We start from the raw sequence: 12252 nt of genomic DNA on the forward strand, positions 1-12252 counted from the left end.
GAGAGAGAGTGAGGGGAGACAAACCCACACCTACAGAAGACATTTTGTCACCCAAGCCAACCCTTGAAAAGGCTGCTTTGCAGAGCAAAAACAAGAAGAATGGTGCGTTTTGCAGCCGCCGCCCACTGCAATGAATCTGAATAACTCCTCCTTTTGGGCGCAAGCAACTCCCCTCCCCCTTGCAGTCTTTCCAATTCATGATACATAAAGACGGACAGGACAGGTCGCCTGACTTCCCGTCACTGCCACCCTTTGCCATCCTTACCCGTAGAAAGCCCTTTCATCATCCCCAAACCCTAATCTTTTCCCTTTCCTTCCCAGCCCCCAAACCCTGCCCTCTGTACCCTTCTCACCACCCGCATCCCTTCTCCTATCATCCCCCTACCACCCGGGAAAAAAAAAAAAAAAAAAAAGCTTGCCCCCTCCTTCCACTAGCCCACCTCCCACCCAAAGAGAAACTTCTGCTGCGCAGCTAGCTTTCTAGGCAGCAGCGCTATTGTGATGTCAGCGGGGGGCATTGTGACAAGCCGCCAGTGTTCCGTCTCTTCATGTTGTGCACTGTTCAAACGGAAAATACATCAACAGGCAGACTACAGAAAAGCTTACTAACAAAGGTTAGAGAGGGGCTTTCTCAGAGGGCTTTTTACAGTTTGTCTATTCCCAATTAGCCGTTTAAGTATACTTAATGAAAGTACTAATTCTTTCATAGGCCGCCCATTCTTAGTATTTGACGTTCCTTATATTGCGGTATCAGGCTTCACAGCAGGTTGCAAATCATTCATCACCCATGACTGTCCCCAATTGTGCTCAGAAGCTAAATGTCTCTCATGACCTCTCTTTTAGAATGTCCAAGAGAAAGCAAACTCTTCCTCCAGGAGGGGGAGCCAACAGATCACTGAAGCCATCATCATTGCTCAAAGAAAACACCAAAAACCAATGCATGATAGGAATAAACAGGTAACTTTATTTGGAGTGGAAGCGGAGAGATCGCACCAGATGCCAATTCTAGATCTTATCACACCTGTGGTCACTGCAGCAGCAGGTGAATCCACTTTGTCCAAAAGGGATCTATTCCATTCAATTGCAAATGATCTAGATAAGACAGAGGACAAGATACTGCAGCACGGGACATAGCCGAGTTGGTCAGGTTGAGTGGTGATGAGTTTGCTATTTGGATGAATAAAGAAAGTAAAAAGTGTGAAAGATAAAAAACAAAAGGAGGAAGTGTGAAAAGTGAATGGGCCAAATTGAGGTGCATATGAAGACGTATGCTTTCTTCCAATTCATTAAATCGGGCTAATATGAATCAGGTGAATTGAGTTCTGCTTTTGGAAACTGGGTTAAGAAGGGGTGCACCGGTCCTGGAGGTACTGCAATACCAGGTCAATGCGTGGAGTGGACAGAGCAAGCTCTTTTTCCATCTCCCTGTTCTAAAAATCCATTTAATATATGGTCCCCAGATAGGGGACGTATCAGATATTAAACTGATAAGAACAAATACTACACTTGATCTTAGCCAAAAGGCCGAGAAGCGATAACCAGAATTGGTTTGGGCCTCGAGTGGCACCCTGGCCTATGCCGGACACATCTTAGGGAGAGAGAGTGAGGGGAGACAAACCCACACCTACAGAAGACATTTTGTCACCCAAGCCAACCCTTGAAAAGGCTGCTTTGCAGAGCAAAAACAAGAAGAATGGTGCGTTTTGCAGCCGCCGCCCACTGCAATGAATCTGAATAACTCCTCCTTTTGGGCGCAAGCAACTCCCCTCCCCCTTGCAGTCTTTCCAATTCATGATACATAAAGACGGACAGGACAGGTCGCCTGACTTCCCGTCACTGCCACCCTTTGCCATCCTTACCCGTAGAAAGCCCTTTCATCATCCCCAAACCCTAATCTTTTCCCTTTCCTTCCCAGCCCCCAAACCCTGCCCTCTGTACCCTTCTCACCACCCACATCCCTTCTCCTATCATCCCCCTACCACCCGGGAAAAAAAAAAAAAAAAAAAAGCTTGCCCCCTCCTTCCACTAGCCCACCTCCCACCCAAAGAGAAACTTCTGCTGCGCAGCTAGCTTTCTAGGCAGCAGCGCTATTGTGATGTCAGCGGGGGGCATTGTGACAAGCCGCCAGTGTTCCGTCTCTTCATGTTGTGCACTGTTCAAACGGAAAATACATCAACAGGCAGACTACAGAAAAGCTTACTAACAAAGGTTAGAGAGGGGCTTTCTCAGAGGGCTTTTTACAGTTTGTCTATTCCCAATTAGCCGTTTAAGTATACTTAATGAAAGTACTAATTCTTTCATAGGCCGCCCATTCTTAGTATTTGACGTTCCTTATATTGCGGTATCAGGCTTCACAGCAGGTTGCAAATCATTCATCACCCATGACTGTCCCCAATTGTGCTCAGAAGCTAAATGTCTCTCATGACCTCTCTTTTAGAATGTCCAAGAGCAAGCAAACTCTTCCTCCAGGAGGGGGAGCCAACAGATCACTGAAGCCATCATCATTGCTCAAAGAAAACACCAAAAACCAATGCATGATAGGAATAAACAGGTAACTTTATTTGGAGTGGAAGCGGAGAGATCGCACCAGATGCCAATTCTAGATCTTATCACACCTGTGGTCACTGCAGCAGCAGGTGAATCCACTTTGTCCAAAAGGGATCTATTCCATTCAATTGCAAATGATCTAGATAAGACAGAGGACAAGATACTGCAGCACGGGACATAGCCGAGTTGGTCAGGTTGAGTGGTGATGAGTTTGCTATTTGGATGAATAAAGAAAGTAAAAAGTGTGAAAGATAAAAAACAAAAGGAGGAAGTGTGAAAAGTGAATGGGCCAAATTGAGGTGCATATGAAGACGTATGCTTTCTTCCAATTCATTAAATCGGGCTAATATGAATCAGGTGAATTGAGTTCTGCTTTTGGAAACTGGGTTAAGAAGGGGTGCACCGGTCCTGGAGGTACTGCAATACCAGGTCAATGCGTGGAGTGGACAGAGCAAGCTCTTTTTCCATCTCCCTGTTCTAAAAATCCATTTAATATATGGTCCCCAGATAGGGGACGTATCAGATATTAAACTGATAAGAACAGATACTACACTTGATCTTAGCCAAAAGGCCGAGAAGCGATAACCAGAATTGGTTTGGGCCTCGAGTGGCACCCTGGCCTATGCCGGACACATCTTAGGGAGAGAGAGTGAGGGGAGACAAACCCACACCTACAGAAGACATTTTGTCACCCAAGCCAACCCTTGAAAAGGCTGCTTTGCAGAGCAAAAACAAGAAGAATGGTGCGTTTTGCAGCCGCCGCCCACTGCAATGAATCTGAATAACTCCTCCTTTTGGGCGCAAGCAACTCCCCTCCCCCTTGCAGTCTTTCCAATTCATGATACATAAAGACGGACAGGACAGGTCGCCTGACTTCCCGTCACTGCCACCCTTTGCCATCCTTACCCGTAGAAAGCCCTTTCATCATCCCCAAACCCTAATCTTTTCCCTTTCCTTCCCAGCCCCCAAACCCTGCCCTCTGTACCCTTCTCACCACCCGCATCCCTTCTCCTATCATCCCCCTACCACCCGGGAAAAAAAAAAAAAAAAAAAAAGCTTGCCCCCTCCTTCCACTAGCCCACCTCCCACCCAAAGAGAAACTTCTGCTGCGCAGCTAGCTTTCTAGGCAGCAGCGCTATTGTGATGTCAGCGGGGGGCATTGTGACAAGCCGCCAGTGTTCCGTCTCTTCATGTTGTGCACTGTTCAAACGGAAAATACATCAACAGGCAGACTACAGAAAAGCTTACTAACAAAGGTTAGAGAGGGGCTTTCTCAGAGGGCTTTTTACAGTTTGTCTATTCCCAATTAGCCGTTTAAGTATACTTAATGAAAGTACTAATTCTTTCATAGGCCGCCCATTCTTAGTATTTGACGTTCCTTATATTGCGGTATCAGGCTTCACAGCAGGTTGCAAATCATTCATCACCCATGACTGTCCCCAATTGTGCTCAGAAGCTAAATGTCTCTCATGACCTCTCTTTTAGAATGTCCAAGAGCAAGCAAACTCTTCCTCCAGGAGGGGGAGCCAACAGATCACTGAAGCCATCATCATTGCTCAAAGAAAACACCAAAAACCAATGCATGATAGGAATAAACAGGTAACTTTATTTGGAGTGGAAGCGGAGAGATCGCACCAGATGCCAATTCTAGATCTTATCACACCTGTGGTCACTGCAGCAGCAGGTGAATCCACTTTGTCCAAAAGGGATCTATTCCATTCAATTGCAAATGATCTAGATAAGACAGAGGACAAGATACTGCAGCACGGGACATAGCCGAGTTGGTCAGGTTGAGTGGTGATGAGTTTGCTATTTGGATGAATAAAGAAAGTAAAAAGTGTGAAAGATAAAAAACAAAAGGAGGAAGTGTGAAAAGTGAATGGGCCAAATTGAGGTGCATATGAAGACGTATGCTTTCTTCCAATTCATTAAATCGGGCTAATATGAATCAGGTGAATTGAGTTCTGCTTTTGGAAACTGGGTTAAGAAGGGGTGCACCGGTCCTGGAGGTACTGCAATACCAGGTCAATGCGTGGAGTGGACAGAGCAAGCTCTTTTTCCATCTCCCTGTTCTAAAAATCCATTTAATATATGGTCCCCAGATAGGGGACGTATCAGATATTAAACTGATAAGAACAGATACTACACTTGATCTTAGCCAAAAGGCCGAGAAGCGATAACCAGAATTGGTTTGGGCCTCGAGTGGCACCCTGGCCTATGCCGGACACATCTTAGGGAGAGAGAGTGAGGGGAGACAAACCCACACCTACAGAAGACATTTTGTCACCCAAGCCAACCCTTGAAAAGGCTGCTTTGCAGAGCAAAAACAAGAAGAATGGTGCGTTTTGCAGCCGCCGCCCACTGCAATGAATCTGAATAACTCCTCCTTTTGGGCGCAAGCAACTCCCCTCCCCCTTGCAGTCTTTCCAATTCATGATACATAAAGACGGACAGGACAGGTCGCCTGACTTCCCGTCACTGCCACCCTTTGCCATCCTTACCCGTAGAAAGCCCTTTCATCATCCCCAAACCCTAATCTTTTCCCTTTCCTTCCCAGCCCCCAAACCCTGCCCTCTGTACCCTTCTCACCACCCGCATCCCTTCTCCTATCATCCCCCTACCACCCGGGAAAAAAAAAAAAGCTTGCCCCCTCCTTCCACTAGCCCACCTCCCACCCAAAGAGAAACTTCTGCTGCGCAGCTAGCTTTCTAGGCAGCAGCGCTATTGTGATGTCAGCGGGGGGCATTGTGACAAGCCGCCAGTGTTCCGTCTCTTCATGTTGTGCACTGTTCAAACGGAAAATACATCAACAGGCAGACTACAGAAAAGCTTACTAACAAAGGTTAGAGAGGGGCTTTCTCAGAGGGCTTTTTACAGTTTGTCTATTCCCAATTAGCCGTTTAAGTATACTTAATGAAAGTACTAATTCTTTCATAGGCCGCCCATTCTTAGTATTTGACGTTCCTTATATTGCGGTATCAGGCTTCACAGCAGGTTGCAAATCATTCATCACCCATGACTGTCCCCAATTGTGCTCAGAAGCTAAATGTCTCTCATGACCTCTCTTTTAGAATGTCCAAGAGCAAGCAAACTCTTCCTCCAGGAGGGGGAGCCAACAGATCACTGAAGCCATCATCATTGCTCAAAGAAAACACCAAAAACCAATGCATGATAGGAATAAACAGGTAACTTTATTTGGAGTGGAAGCGGAGAGATCGCACCAGATGCCAATTCTAGATCTTATCACACCTGTGGTCACTGCAGCAGCAGGTGAATCCACTTTGTCCAAAAGGGATCTATTCCATTCAATTGCAAATGATCTAGATAAGACAGAGGACAAGATACTGCAGCACGGGACATAGCCGAGTTGGTCAGGTTGAGTGGTGATGAGTTTGCTATTTGGATGAATAAAGAAAGTAAAAAGTGTGAAAGATAAAAAACAAAAGGAGGAAGTGTGAAAAGTGAATGGGCCAAATTGAGGTGCATATGAAGACGTATGCTTTCTTCCAATTCATTAAATCGGGCTAATATGAATCAGGTGAATTGAGTTCTGCTTTTGGAAACTGGGTTAAGAAGGGGTGCACCGGTCCTGGAGGTACTGCAATACCAGGTCAATGCGTGGAGTGGACAGAGCAAGCTCTTTTTCCATCTCCCTGTTCTAAAAATCCATTTAATATATGGTCCCCAGATAGGGGACGTATCAGATATTAAACTGATAAGAACAGATACTACACTTGATCTTAGCCAAAAGGCCGAGAAGCGATAACCAGAATTGGTTTGGGCCTCGAGTGGCACCCTGGCCTATGCCGGACACATCTTAGGGAGAGAGAGTGAGGGGAGACAAACCCACACCTACAGAAGACATTTTGTCACCCAAGCCAACCCTTGAAAAGGCTGCTTTGCAGAGCAAAAACAAGAAGAATGGTGCGTTTTGCAGCCGCCGCCCACTGCAATGAATCTGAATAACTCCTCCTTTTGGGCGCAAGCAACTCCCCTCCCCCTTGCAGTCTTTCCAATTCATGATACATAAAGACGGACAGGACAGGTCGCCTGACTTCCCGTCACTGCCACCCTTTGCCATCCTTACCCGTAGAAAGCCCTTTCATCATCCCCAAACCCTAATCTTTTCCCTTTCCTTCCCAGCCCCCAAACCCTGCCCTCTGTACCCTTCTCACCACCCGCATCCCTTCTCCTATCATCCCCCTACCACCCGGGAAAAAAAAAAAAAAAAAAAAGCTTGCCCCCTCCTTCCACTAGCCCACCTCCCACCCAAAGAGAAACTTCTGCTGCGCAGCTAGCTTTCTAGGCAGCAGCGCTATTGTGATGTCAGCGGGGGGCATTGTGACAAGCCGCCAGTGTTCCGTCTCTTCATGTTGTGCACTGTTCAAACGGAAAATACATCAACAGGCAGACTACAGAAAAGCTTACTAACAAAGGTTAGAGAGGGGCTTTCTCAGAGGGCTTTTTACAGTTTGTCTATTCCCAATTAGCCGTTTAAGTATACTTAATGAAAGTACTAATTCTTTCATAGGCCGCCCATTCTTAGTATTTGACGTTCCTTATATTGCGGTATCAGGCTTCACAGCAGGTTGCAAATCATTCATCACCCATGACTGTCCCCAATTGTGCTCAGAAGCTAAATGTCTCTCATGACCTCTCTTTTAGAATGTCCAAGAGCAAGCAAACTCTTCCTCCAGGAGGGGGAGCCAACAGATCACTGAAGCCATCATCATTGCTCAAAGAAAACACCAAAAACCAATGCATGATAGGAATAAACAGGTAACTTTATTTGGAGTGGAAGCGGAGAGATCGCACCAGATGCCAATTCTAGATCTTATCACACCTGTGGTCACTGCAGCAGCAGGTGAATCCACTTTGTCCAAAAGGGATCTATTCCATTCAATTGCAAATGATCTAGATAAGACAGAGGACAAGATACTGCAGCACGGGACATAGCCGAGTTGGTCAGGTTGAGTGGTGATGAGTTTGCTATTTGGATGAATAAAGAAAGTAAAAAGTGTGAAAGATAAAAAACAAAAGGAGGAAGTGTGAAAAGTGAATGGGCCAAATTGAGGTGCATATGAAGACGTATGCTTTCTTCCAATTCATTAAATCGGGCTAATATGAATCAGGTGAATTGCGTTCTGCTTTTGGAAACTGGGTTAAGAAGGGGTGCACCGGTCCTGGAGGTACTGCAATACCAGGTCAATGCGTGGAGTGGACAGAGCAAGCTCTTTTTCCATCTCCCTGTTCTAAAAATCCATTTAATATATGGTCCCCAGATAGGGGACGTATCAGATATTAAACTGATAAGAACAGATACTACACTTGATCTTAGCCAAAAGGCCGAGAAGCGATAACCAGAATTGGTTTGGGCCTCGAGTGGCACCCTGGCCTATGCCGGACACATCTTAGGGAGAGAGAGTGAGGGGAGACAAACCCACACCTACAGAAGACATTTTGTCACCCAAGCCAACCCTTGAAAAGGCTGCTTTGCAGAGCAAAAACAAGAAGAATGGTGCGTTTTGCAGCCGCCGCCCACTGCAATGAATCTGAATAACTCCTCCTTTTGGGCGCAAGCAACTCCCCTCCCCCTTGCAGTCTTTCCAATTCATGATACATAAAGACGGACAGGACAGGTCGCCTGACTTCCCGTCACTGCCACCCTTTGCCATCCTTACCCGTAGAAAGCCCTTTCATCATCCCCAAACCCTAATCTTTTCCCTTTCCTTCCCAGCCCCCAAACCCTGCCCTCTGTACCCTTCTCACCACCCGCATCCCTTCTCCTATCATCCCCCTACCACCCGGGAAAAAAAAAAAAAAAAAAAAGCTTGCCCCCTCCTTCCACTAGCCCACCTCCCACCCAAAGAGAAACTTCTGCTGCGCAGCTAGCTTTCTAGGCAGCAGCGCTATTGTGATGTCAGCGGGGGGCATTGTGACAAGCCGCCAGTGTTCCGTCTCTTCATGTTGTGCACTGTTCAAACGGAAAATACATCAACAGGCAGACTACAGAAAAGCTTACTAACAAAGGTTAGAGAGGGGCTTTCTCAGAGGGCTTTTTACAGTTTGTCTATTCCCAATTAGCCGTTTAAGTATACTTAATGAAAGTACTAATTCTTTCATAGGCCGCCCATTCTTAGTATTTGACGTTCCTTATATTGCGGTATCAGGCTTCACAGCAGGTTGCAAATCATTCATCACCCATGACTGTCCCCAATTGTGCTCAGAAGCTAAATGTCTCTCATGACCTCTCTTTTAGAATGTCCAAGAGCAAGCAAACTCTTCCTCCAGGAGGGGGAGCCAACAGATCACTGAAGCCATCATCATTGCTCAAAGAAAACACCAAAAACCAATGCATGATAGGAATAAACAGGTAACTTTATTTGGAGTGGAAGCGGAGAGATCGCACCAGATGCCAATTCTAGATCTTATCACACCTGTGGTCACTGCAGCAGCAGGTGAATCCACTTTGTCCAAAAGGGATCTATTCCATTCAATTGCAAATGATCTAGATAAGACAGAGGACAAGATACTGCAGCACGGGACATAGCCGAGTTGGTCAGGTTGAGTGGTGATGAGTTTGCTATTTGGATGAATAAAGAAAGTAAAAAGTGTGAAAGATAAAAAACAAAAGGAGGAAGTGTGAAAAGTGAATGGGCCAAATTGAGGTGCATATGAAGACGTATGCTTTCTTCCAATTCATTAAATCGGGCTAATATGAATCAGGTGAATTGAGTTCTGCTTTTGGAAACTGGGTTAAGAAGGGGTGCACCGGTCCTGGAGGTACTGCAATACCAGGTCAATGCGTGGAGTGGACAGAGCAAGCTCTTTTTCCATCTCCCTGTTCTAAAAATCCATTTAATATATGGTCCCCAGATAGGGGACGTATCAGATATTAAACTGATAAGAACAGATACTACACTTGATCTTAGCCAAAAGGCCGAGAAGCGATAACCAGAATTGGTTTGGGCCTCGAGTGGCACCCTGGCCTATGCCGGACACATCTTAGGGAGAGAGAGTGAGGGGAGACAAACCCACACCTACAGAAGACATTTTGTCACCCAAGCCAACCCTTGAAAAGGCTGCTTTGCAGAGCAAAAACAAGAAGAATGGTGCGTTTTGCAGCCGCCGCCCACTGCAATGAATCTGAATAACTCCTCCTTTTGGGCGCAAGCAACTCCCCTCCCCCTTGCAGTCTTTCCAATTCATGATACATAAAGACGGACAGGACAGGTCGCCTGACTTCCCGTCACTGCCACCCTTTGCCATCCTTACCCGTAGAAAGCCCTTTCATCATCCCCAAACCCTAATCTTTTCCCTTTCCTTCCCAGCCCCCAAACCCTGCCCTCTGTACCCTTCTCACCACCCGCATCCCTTCTCCTATCATCCCCCTACCACCCGGGAAAAAAAAAAAAAAAAAAAAGCTTGCCCCCTCCTTCCACTAGCCCACCTCCCACCCAAAGAGAAACTTCTGCTGCGCAGCTAGCTTTCTAGGCAGCAGCGCTATTGTGATGTCAGCGGGGGGCATTGTGACAAGCCGCCAGTGTTCCGTCTCTTCATGTTGTGCACTGTTCAAACGGAAAATACATCAACAGGCAGACTACAGAAAAGCTTACTAACAAAGGTTAGAGAGGGGCTTTCTCAGAGGGCTTTTTACAGTTTGTCTATTCCCAATTAGCCGTTTAAGTATACTTAATGAAAGTACTAATTCTTTCATAGGCCGCCCATTCTTAGTATTTGACGTTCCTTATATTGCGGTATCAGGCTTCACAGCAGGTTGCAAATCATTCATCACCCATGACTGTCCCCAATTGTGCTCAGAAGCTAAATGTCTCTCATGACCTCTCTTTTAGAATGTCCAAGAGCAAGCAAACTCTTCCTCCAGGAGGGGGAGCCAACAGATCACTGAAGCCATCATCATTGCTCAAAGAAAACACCAAAAACCAATGCATGATAGGAATAAACAGGTAACTTTATTTGGAGTGGAAGCGGAGAGATCGCACCAGATGCCAATTCTAGATCTTATCACACCTGTGGTCACTGCAGCAGCAGGTGAATCCACTTTGTCCAAAAGGGATCTATTCCATTCAATTGCAAATGATCTAGATAAGACAGAGGACAAGATACTGCAGCACGGGACATAGCCGAGTTGGTCAGGTTGAGTGGTGATGAGTTTGCTATTTGGATGAATAAAGAAAGTAAAAAGTGTGAAAGATAAAAAACAAAAGGAGGAAGTGTGAAAAGTGAATGGGCCAAATTGAGGTGCATATGAAGACGTATGCTTTCTTCCAATTCATTAAATCGGGCTAATATGAATCAGGTGAATTGAGTTCTGCTTTTGGAAACTGGGTTAAGAAGGGGTGCACCGGTCCTGGAGGTACTGCAATACCAGGTCAATGCGTGGAGTGGACAGAGCAAGCTCTTTTTCCATCTCCCTGTTCTAAAAATCCATTTAATATATGGTCCCCAGATAGGGGACGTATCAGATATTAAACTGATAAGAACAGATACTACACTTGATCTTAGCCAAAAGGCCGAGAAGCGATAACCAGAATTGGTTTGGGCCTCGAGTGGCACCCTGGCCTATGCCGGACACATCTTAGGGAGAGAGAGTGAGGGGAGACAAACCCACACCTACAGAAGACATTTTGTCACCCAAGCCAACCCTTGAAAAGGCTGCTTTGCAGAGCAAAAACAAGAAGAATGGTGCGTTTTGCAGCCGCCGCCCACTGCAATGAATCTGAATAACTCCTCCTTTTGGGCGCAAGCAACTCCCCTCCCCCTTGCAGTCTTTCCAATTCATGATACATAAAGACGGACAGGACAGGTTGCCTGACTTCCCGTCACTGCCACCCTTTGCCATCCTTACCCGTAGAAAGCCCTTTCATCATCCCCAAACCCTAATCTTTTCCCTTTCCTTCCCAGCCCCCAAACCCTGCCCTCTGTACCCTTCTCACCACCCGCATCCCTTCTCCTATCATCCCCCTACCACCCGGGAAAAAAAAAAAAAAAAAAAAGCTTGCCCCCTCCTTCCACTAGCCCACCTCCCACCCAAAGAGAAACTTCTGCTGCGCAGCTAGCTTTCTAGGCAGCAGCGCTATTGTGATGTCAGCGGGGGGCATTGTGACAAGCCGCCAGTGTTCCGTCTCTTCATGTTGTGCACTGTTCAAACGGAAAATACATCAACAGGCAGACTACAGAAAAGCTTACTAACAAAGGTTAGAGAGGGGCTTTCTCAGAGGGCTTTTTACAGTTTGTCTATTCCCAATTAGCCGTTTAAGTATACTTAATGAAAGTACTAATTCTTTCATAGGCCGCCCATTCTTAGTATTTGACGTTCCTTATATTGCGGTATCAGGCTTCACAGCAGGTTGCAAATCATTCATCACCCATGACTGTCCCCAATTGTGCTCAGAAGCTAAATGTCTCTCATGACCTCTCTTTTAGAATGTCCAAGAGCAAGCAAACTCTTCCTCCAGGAGGGGGAGCCAACAGATCACTGAAGCCATCATCATTGCTCAAAGAAAACACCAAAAACCAATGCATGATAGGAATAAACAGGTAACTTTATTTGGAGTGGAAGCGGAGAGATCGCACCAGATGCCAATTCTAGATCTTATCACACCTGTGGTCACTGCAGCAGCAGGTGAATCCACTTTGTCCAAAAGGGATCTATTCCATTCAATTGCAAATGATCTAGATAAG

At 46.1% G+C, this 12252-nt stretch overlaps 7 non-coding genes across 7 annotated transcripts; all 7 read right to left on the minus strand.

Moving 5' to 3' along the window:
* Positions 1-1345: 1345 nt before the first annotated feature.
* LOC142293095 (U2 spliceosomal RNA) lies at positions 1346-1536 on the minus strand. The gene has a single exon (XR_012751104.1). It is a non-coding gene; the product is annotated as a U2 spliceosomal RNA (small nuclear RNA).
* Positions 1537-2939: 1403 nt separating this feature from the next.
* Positions 2940-3130, minus strand: LOC142292947 (U2 spliceosomal RNA). Its single transcript, XR_012750962.1, has one exon. It is a non-coding gene; the product is annotated as a U2 spliceosomal RNA (small nuclear RNA).
* A 1404-nt stretch (positions 3131-4534) lies between these two features.
* On the minus strand, positions 4535-4725 carry LOC142292948 (U2 spliceosomal RNA). Its single transcript, XR_012750963.1, has one exon. It is a non-coding gene; the product is annotated as a U2 spliceosomal RNA (small nuclear RNA).
* A 1395-nt stretch (positions 4726-6120) lies between these two features.
* Positions 6121-6311, minus strand: LOC142292950 (U2 spliceosomal RNA). The gene has a single exon (XR_012750964.1). It is a non-coding gene; the product is annotated as a U2 spliceosomal RNA (small nuclear RNA).
* A 1403-nt stretch (positions 6312-7714) lies between these two features.
* On the minus strand, positions 7715-7905 carry LOC142292951 (U2 spliceosomal RNA). The gene has a single exon (XR_012750965.1). It is a non-coding gene; the product is annotated as a U2 spliceosomal RNA (small nuclear RNA).
* Positions 7906-9308: 1403 nt separating this feature from the next.
* LOC142292952 (U2 spliceosomal RNA) lies at positions 9309-9499 on the minus strand. The gene has a single exon (XR_012750966.1). It is a non-coding gene; the product is annotated as a U2 spliceosomal RNA (small nuclear RNA).
* Positions 9500-10902: 1403 nt separating this feature from the next.
* LOC142292953 (U2 spliceosomal RNA) lies at positions 10903-11093 on the minus strand. The gene has a single exon (XR_012750967.1). It is a non-coding gene; the product is annotated as a U2 spliceosomal RNA (small nuclear RNA).
* Positions 11094-12252: the final 1159 nt, after the last annotated feature.

Source organism: Anomaloglossus baeobatrachus, chromosome 2 (assembly GCF_048569485.1).
Source record: "Anomaloglossus baeobatrachus isolate aAnoBae1 chromosome 2, aAnoBae1.hap1, whole genome shotgun sequence".
NCBI lineage: Eukaryota > Metazoa > Chordata > Amphibia > Anura > Aromobatidae > Anomaloglossus > Anomaloglossus baeobatrachus.